Here is an 8,330-nt window from a genome sequence, read left to right as displayed (position 1 = left end):
ACGTGTTTCCGTGGGTCTTAGTGTAACCGGTTTGTCGGGAAATATACGTACCCATATTTTTCCACCACGACGTGCATATCGTGTTATTGCTCTTCGTCCTGCTTCTATCTGTCTCGCCGTGATCCAAGCGGGTTCAAGTGCTTGAAGAGCATATCTACCAAAACAAATACGATTGCCTCGGCAGGATTTTCCTTTCATTCTTCCTCTATGTTGTTTGCGAAATCTGGTTCTTTTGGGGTTATAGTCGATGGTTCTCTTTCTTAGTTCCATCTCTACTGCAAAACTGGACATGAGAGTTTCTTCTCATCCAGCTCCTCGCGAATGGAATCAGAAAGCATGTAAATTTCTCTAATTCATAATATTCCAAAATATTACGGTACGGATAGATACACATTAATAGATAATAGAAAAAGTTCGGTTTTTTTTTATATTGAATTTGTTAAAACAGAAAAATATAATATATAGTCAAAAAAGAAGATCTAGAATATATCCAGATGTGTGTGTATATTTATCTAAATTCTATATTTATAGATAATGTAATCCTTCTTAAAAAAATCCTTATTTTTACTCTTATTGAATCGCGGTAAAGTATTCTAATTCAATAAGAATTTCGCGGGCGAATATTTACTCTTTCCTGTCTTATTTGTTAATTTATAAACTTACCAAATAAGACAATTTTTTTGGTTTGTTCCGCCATCCCACCCAATGAAGTGTTAGGATTCTTTTCAATAAAATCCTATGGAATCATAGGTTCTGTCGTTCCCACTGCTTCTCCTTGAATGGTTAGGTCTGAATCCCGCAACGGAGCTTCCAAAAAATTTCTTTCCGAGTTAATTTTCTCAGTTTTATTAACCCGGGCGGCTCTTTATTATTGCTTTAAATTTGTAGTTCTTGTTTCAAGTTACAATTTTTAATTCTCTATTATTTTTATTATATTGATGCTTTATCACATTGCCTTTTATGATGTAATTCATAGACCATACATAGTGGAATCCTATATCTTATTTATTTCCTCTTCCTTCTTTCTATCATCCCTCCCTTTATCCACATCCCTTTAGTTTTGCTTCACAACCTAGAATCCCTTTTCTTTTTTAGAGAAAAAATTGCAGTTGCTACAACTATATGACACATCTACTCATTTATGTTATGATAGAGGTATTTATTCATATAGTGACTGTTTCTTAGTTAGGATCTCGACAATACGAAGCAATAGGTTGGTTATTAGTTAATTTTCTATAATTACTAAGTTTTTTTCTTAAAAAAAAGAAAAAAATAACGAGTCACACACTAAGCATAGCAATTATATTAAATGATTTATCAATTTTCATTAAATCTTATAGAAAGAGGTATAATTTCTTCTTTTGCAGGGATTTCAGGAAAAAAGTCTCTTGTCATTTTTTATTCTATCAATGGACAGAATCCGAAGACAAGATTACTTATTCTTCGTCTACGAATATCCAAATTTTTACACCTAATACTCCATAGATAGTCCGAATTGGATAGCAGCAATAATCAATTTTAGCGCGAATTGTTTGGAGGGGAAGTCTACCCTTTTTAATAGATTCGGCGCGTGCAATTTCTTTTCCTCCGAGACGACCCGCAATTTTTACTTTTACTCCCCTTATATCTGCTTTTTTAGTTAATTCAATGGCTTTTTTCATTGCCTTTCGGAATGAAACTCTATTTTTTAATTGGAAAGCTATATATTCTGCAAGAATGTTAGGCTGTCTATAAGGTTCTTTAACTTTTTCGATAGAAATATTAAATCTCTGGTTTACAGAGTTAATTTCCTTTTGTAGATCTTTCTCTAATTCTTCGATTGCTCCTTTTTTCTTTAATAAATTTGGGAATCCAATATGGATTATGACGTGGATCGTATCGATTTCTTTTTGGATTTCTATATGTGTAATTACTTCGGAACTTGAACCTGAGTCCATTTTTCTATTATGTGTAATTACTTCGGAACTTGAGTCTGATTCTATTTTTCTATTCGAGCCCTTTTTCCTATTCTTTTGTATATAGTTCTTGATACAATCCCTTATTTTTTTATCTTCCTGTAGACCTTCAGAATAATTTTTTGGTTGTGCGAACCAAAAGGAATGGTGTTTTTGGGTTGTACCAAGTCTGAAACCGAGTGGATTTATTTTTTGTCCCATATTTTTCTATTCTATATTTTTTTTACTGGGAATCGAAATCTTAGATGGATCTAAAGGTTATTTAGATTTCTTTACTATATTTAGTACAATTGTTATATGACACATGCTTTTTTTTATGGGGAAACTACGTCCTCGAGCTCGAGGTCTGAATTTCTTCATAATAGTACTCCTACTGACTTCGGCTTTAGTAATAAATAAATTCGCTTTGTCGAAATCCCTATAATGAGTAGCATTTGCGGCTGCCGAATAAACCAACTTTAAGATGGGATAAGATGCTCGATAGGGCATGAGGTTCAGTATCATAACAGTTTCCTCGTAGTAACGCCAGCGAATCTCGTCAAGAACTCTTTGTGCTTTGAAAACAGACATAGGGATACGTTTTTGTGCTTTGAAAACTCTCTCGAACTTAAGTAGACGATCGGTTGGAACTTTCCTTGCGAGTTTCCTTAGCCCACTTTTCTTCTTCTTTATCCTAGGGATATACTTTACTAGTTTGAAACTTGTCATAAATAAGGTTATTCCCCGCCTACCTTTACTTTATTTTGAATCTTTTTTTCTTCTTAATCTTTCTATTCAGAATTCAGTTAACGACGAGATTTAGTATCCTTTCTTGCATTTTCATAACTCGTGAAATGCCGAGTAGGCACGAATTCCCCCAATTTGCGACCTACCATAGGATTTGTTATGTAAATAGGTATATGTTCCTTTCCATTATGAATCGCGATTGTATGGCCAACCATTGTGGGTAGAATGCTAGATGCCCGGGACCACGTTACTATTGTTTCTTTCTCCTCCTTCATATTGACCTTTTCTATCTTTGCCAATAAATGATGAGCTACAAAAGGATTCGTTTTTTTTTCGTGTCACAGCTGATTACTCCTTTTTTCCTTTTTAAAGAGTGGCATTCTATGTCCAATATCTCGATCGAAGTACGGAGGTCAGAATAAATAGAATAATGATCAATGGAAAAAAGAAAAAAATCCTTTAGCTGGATAAGGGGCGGATGTAGCCAAGTGGATCAAGGCAGTGGATTGTGAATCCACCATGCGCGGGTTCAATTCCCGTCGTTCGCCCATCGCATTATTGCAAATTCCAAAAATGCAATTTTCCATATTCCTAGTTACGTATTTACTTACGGCGACGAAGAATAAAACTATCGCTATATTTTTTCCTTTTCCTAGTTCTTCTTCCAAGCGCAGGATAACCCCAAGGGGTTGTGGGTTTTTTTCTACCAATGGGAGCTTTCCCTTCACCGCCCCCATGGGGGTGGTCCACAGGGTTCATAACTACCCCTCTTACTACGGGGCGTTTACCTAGCCAACACTTAGATCCGGCTCTACCCAAACTTTTTTGGTTCACCCCAACATTACCCACTTGTCCGACTGTTGCTAAGCAGTTTTGGGATACTAAACGGACCTCCCCAGATGGTAATCTTAAAGTGGCCGATTTACCCTCTTTTGCAATGAGTTTCGCTACAGCACCTGCTGCTCTAGCTAATTGCCCACCCCTTCCACGTGTGATTTCTATGTTATGCATGGCCGTGCCTAAGGGCATATCGGTTGAAGTAGATTCTTCTTTTCTCTCAAAAAACCCCTTCCCAAACTGTACAAGCTTCTTCCAAAGCATACGGCTTTCTAGATGTATATGACGATCTCTAGACAGATGGATCTTATATGAATCATATGATGAAGTACCACATGAGTGGATATATAGGAAAGGAATCCAAATCTGCCGAATCGCTCATGTTATGATCTTCTACATCCTAGGTCTCTGCGTTCCGTCATCTGGCTTATGTTCTTCATGTAGCATTCAGATCGAATGACTCTATGAAATTACGTCGATACTTCCACATATTATGGGTAACGTAGGAGACATCCCTATTTTCCCCCGGGGGTCTTAATTACCACTGCTTAGCTTTCAATTTGCCTCTGACCATCAAATTAAATGTGAATAACCCGTCCTCCTCTCTTTGAAACAAGGGGCGCTTCCGGTTCTGTGCGTGCTTCAAACAATTTTGTCTTCTCCATATTACCATATCTCTAGAGCCAATAATTTTCTATGAGGAACTACTGAACTCAATCACTTGCTGCCGTTACTCAACAGTTTTTCTGTTGAGGTCTATCCCGTAGAGGTAGTCAAATTGGATCAGTGATCGATTTCTAGGTTTCGTCGTAAACCTAATTGGTTACTTCCAATTACGTAAATCAATAGTTCAAACCGCACTCAAAGGTAGGGCATTTCCCATTGATATAGGAACTTTTGTACCAGAAACAATAGTATCTCCAATTATAGCCCCTCTGGGATGTAAAATATATCTCTTCTCACCATCCCCATAGTGTATGAGACAAATGTATGCATTTCGATTAGGGTCGTATTCTATGGTTACGATTCTACCAGATATGTCTTTTTGATTCCGTCGAAAATCTATTTTACGGTATAGGCGCTTATGAACCTCCCCCTCTATGCCTTGCGGTAATGATTCCTCTGGAATTACGACCTTTACCACAACGGTGCCGTCCATGGATCAAATTATTTCGTGGATTGGATTTCACTTGCCTGTCTACGGTTCCCTTGCGTGTGCTCGGGATAGGTGTTTTGTATAAATGTTTCGCCGTATTATTAAGTATTCTCCTTTAGTTTTTTTCTCTATCTAGAAGTGGAATAGAATAACCCGGTTGAAGGGTAATGATCATACGTCTGTAATGCATTGTATGGCCCAGAATAGGTCCTATTCTTCTACCTTTTCCAGGTAGTCGATGGCTATTCACAGCTACCACCTTAACACCAAAGAAGAGTTCGACCCAATGCTTTATTTCTGTCTTAGTGAATCCCGATTCGACATTAAAAGTATATTGATTCTTTCCCAATAAACGAAGACTTTTTTCTGTAAATACTGCGTATTTGATTCCATCCATAAATCGACTTTCCCTCCTATGCTCTGAGTTCCAGTATCGATAAGAATTCGAGTTCTTATTGTTCTTATGTTATGGTATGAATATACCATACCAATTCGTTATGTATGGATGATGGATGAGATTCCATGGATAGAGAGCCAGTTCCAATAGACTTATGGAATGTTCCCGTTCGTGTGCATCCAGCAGGAATTGAACCCGCAAATTTACCAATTATGAGTTGGCGCTTTAACCATTCAGCCATGGATGCTTAACAGGGATCATCGTACATCGTAAATAACCAATTTTCATATAGAAAGACATATCATAGAAAAATGAAATCGAAAATATTCCGAGATGGCAAATATTCGGAGATGACTATGAAAACACCTCTCTGGATCCTCGAATTGAAAGAGAGATTGAGAGGGATCAAGAATCCTAATTCTCGCTATTTGGAATGGATCCAATTCTATTGAGTCTGACTCATAGTGATCATTTCTCTTTAGCAAAGAATGACCTTGGTTATCAAAGGATTGAACAACCGGGATCCATTTACTTATGATACCTAGTTGGCATTGATAACAAGGATCTAATGAATTATGAGTTTAATAGATCCTCTTTAGCAGAAAGACGTATATTCCTTGCTCATTATCAGACAATCACTTATTCCCAAACCTCGTGTGGGACTAATCGTTTTCATTTACCATCTCATGGAAAACCCTTTTCGTTCCGCTTAGCCCTATCGGGTATTTTAGTGATAGGTTCTGTAGGAACTGGACGATCCTATTTGGTCAAATACCTAACGAAAAATTACGATTTTCCTTTCATTAAGGTACGAGGGCTTCTTATTCCACAAGAACGAAAGCACCTTTTCATTCTTTCATATACTAGGGGTTTTTACTTGGAAAAGACAATGTTCCATACTAAAGGATTCGGGTCCATAACCACGAGTTCCAGTGCACTAGATCTTGTAGCACTTAGCAACGAAGCCCTATCCATTAGTATTCCACATAAGAAATCCATTCTAGAAAAAAATACAATTAGATTAGCTCTTCATAGACAAACTTGGGGTTTGCGAGCCAAGGTAAGATCGGCTCGGGATCATGGGACCCTTTTCTATCAGATAGGAGGGGCTCTTGTACAAAATAGACTTACTAAGTAATAACCCCATAGAATCTATCTATATAAAGATAAAGAGGCAATCGTGTCAGGAAGCGGGTTTTTCTTTGGCCAAAAGGTACTTCGAACTTGGAACGAGCATGAAGAGATTAACGAGACTTCTTTCTCTTTTGAGTTTTTCTGGCGGACCTGCCGCGCAAGATCTTTGGTCTTTCCCCTGGAACCGATGAAAAAAAGTGGATCGCTTCTTATGTACTCGCTCAGAATGATTCTTCTCTATCTATAGTTCATGGCCTATTAGAAGTAGAAGGTGCTCTGGTGCAATCCTACCGACAGAAAAAGATTGCAGTCAGGTTGATAATAGTCGAGTGACATTACTTCGTCGGTCCGAACTAAGGAATCTGTTAGAAATGTTTTGAAATGGATATTGTTCTCTCTTTGATCAGGATTGCTATATGAAAAGAAGTGGAGTTTGAAAAAGGGAACGGAATGCTCAAACCGGAACTGCTAGAGGAACGAATTTTCAATAGCATAACTTGGGCTCCCTAGAATATGGCGCCCTTGGGACAATCTATTTGATTGCAGGGTTTTGTTCCGAAGCAAAGATATCCGCGGAGGCCGGTTCGTTCGTCCTATTCTGATATTCAGGACCAAGAGGTACTGGATTCTCTTCGGATAGGCCCTGAAAGGAGAAGAAAGGCTGAAATGCCAACGGACCTCTGTCTATTCTCTAATTCACCCGATCCGATAGTACCCGTTTTTGGAACGTCCAGTGCCAAAGTCACTGAATGGGTAAGTCACCAATCCAATCCCTTTGACAAATCGGATGTCATATTAGATATCATATTCTATATATATAGAAATATCATAGATAGAATAGACATATAGAATTTTTGGTCGGCAAATTCGAAGGAATCATTGAGTGAAAAAGGAGCAAAGAATGACAAAAGACGAGACTCTACTAGTCTTCACTCTTGTGGTTTCCTCTTCCTCGGTTTCTGTTTTCTTATTCGGGATCTTGCTTTTCATGGTTCTCATCTCTGCAACTCGCGATTTTCGCGAGAGAACCAAATCCAAGTTGGTGAAGATCATGATTTGGGCTGGCACGGGGATCGTTTGATCGATTTCCTTGATTTGATCGCTACTTAATGGGCGTGCGCTCAAAGGATACAAACAGGATTCGCAAACAAAAAGGGGAATTCGTAGTCACTTTTTCCTGTCGCGTAAAAAAAAAGTCTTTACGCGAGAGCAATAGAGGTTGGGATACATCTATCTCTTCTGAGCAACCTCTTTTGGATTCTTAAGACCACCCTTGCAGTAGGATACCATCTGCTTTGGGTTCTTTATTATCTCCTTCGAGGGATTTTTAGGATCGTTCAGGCTATATATATTTAGTCTATTTTGGCTTTTACTGTCTACTTTTCTCAGGGAGATGGTTAAGGACCTCAGAAGATAGAGGAGAGCGCCAGGCCCAGATTTCCGGAATACTTCTACGGGGAATGCTCATTGAATGAGCATTCTCCATATTATGCCTTGAAGAGGACTCGAACCTCCACGCTCTTCAGCACGAGATTTTGAGTCTCGCGTGTCTACCATTTCACCATCAAGGCATCTTGAAAGTGAATCGTATTCCATGAATATGATATCTATCTAATGTGATATATGGAATATATGACAAAGGTGGAGTCTTGGAGTATTTCGATCGATCGGTCATATAGGCCTGAGTCAGACATCAAATAGCTTCGATTTGCATTATCCGTAGGACACCTTATATGTATCAAAATCGATATCAAAATCAAAAAGATGAAAGATGTACAATCCAATTTCTCGATTCAATAGAAGCCCAAAGAGGTGCATATGGTACCCAAATAAGAATAGGATAGATATGTCAAAAGCAGGTCTGATTACACCTATTCCTAATCCTAAATAGAATGTAAGGACGTAGGGATTTCTATGTAAACAGAGTATCCCTATTTCCATAGGCTCGAATGACCCCTTCTCATAATAAGAATGTGCACGGTCTGGTTCGGTATGGAATGAACTTATAATCTGATGATCGAGTCGATTCCATGATTATAAGTTCATAACCCTAGCGCCCATTCCCATTTTGGGCGGAACAGATCTACTAATTCTTTTATTCCAGTTAGTAAGAGGGATCTTGAAC

This window comes from Triticum urartu, unplaced genomic scaffold (assembly GCF_056163025.1).
Source record: "Triticum urartu cultivar PI428250 unplaced genomic scaffold, HENAU_Tu73 scaffold1, whole genome shotgun sequence".
NCBI classification, from domain to species: domain Eukaryota; kingdom Viridiplantae; phylum Streptophyta; class Magnoliopsida; order Poales; family Poaceae; genus Triticum; species Triticum urartu.
Note: the sequence above shows the minus strand (reverse complement) of the source record.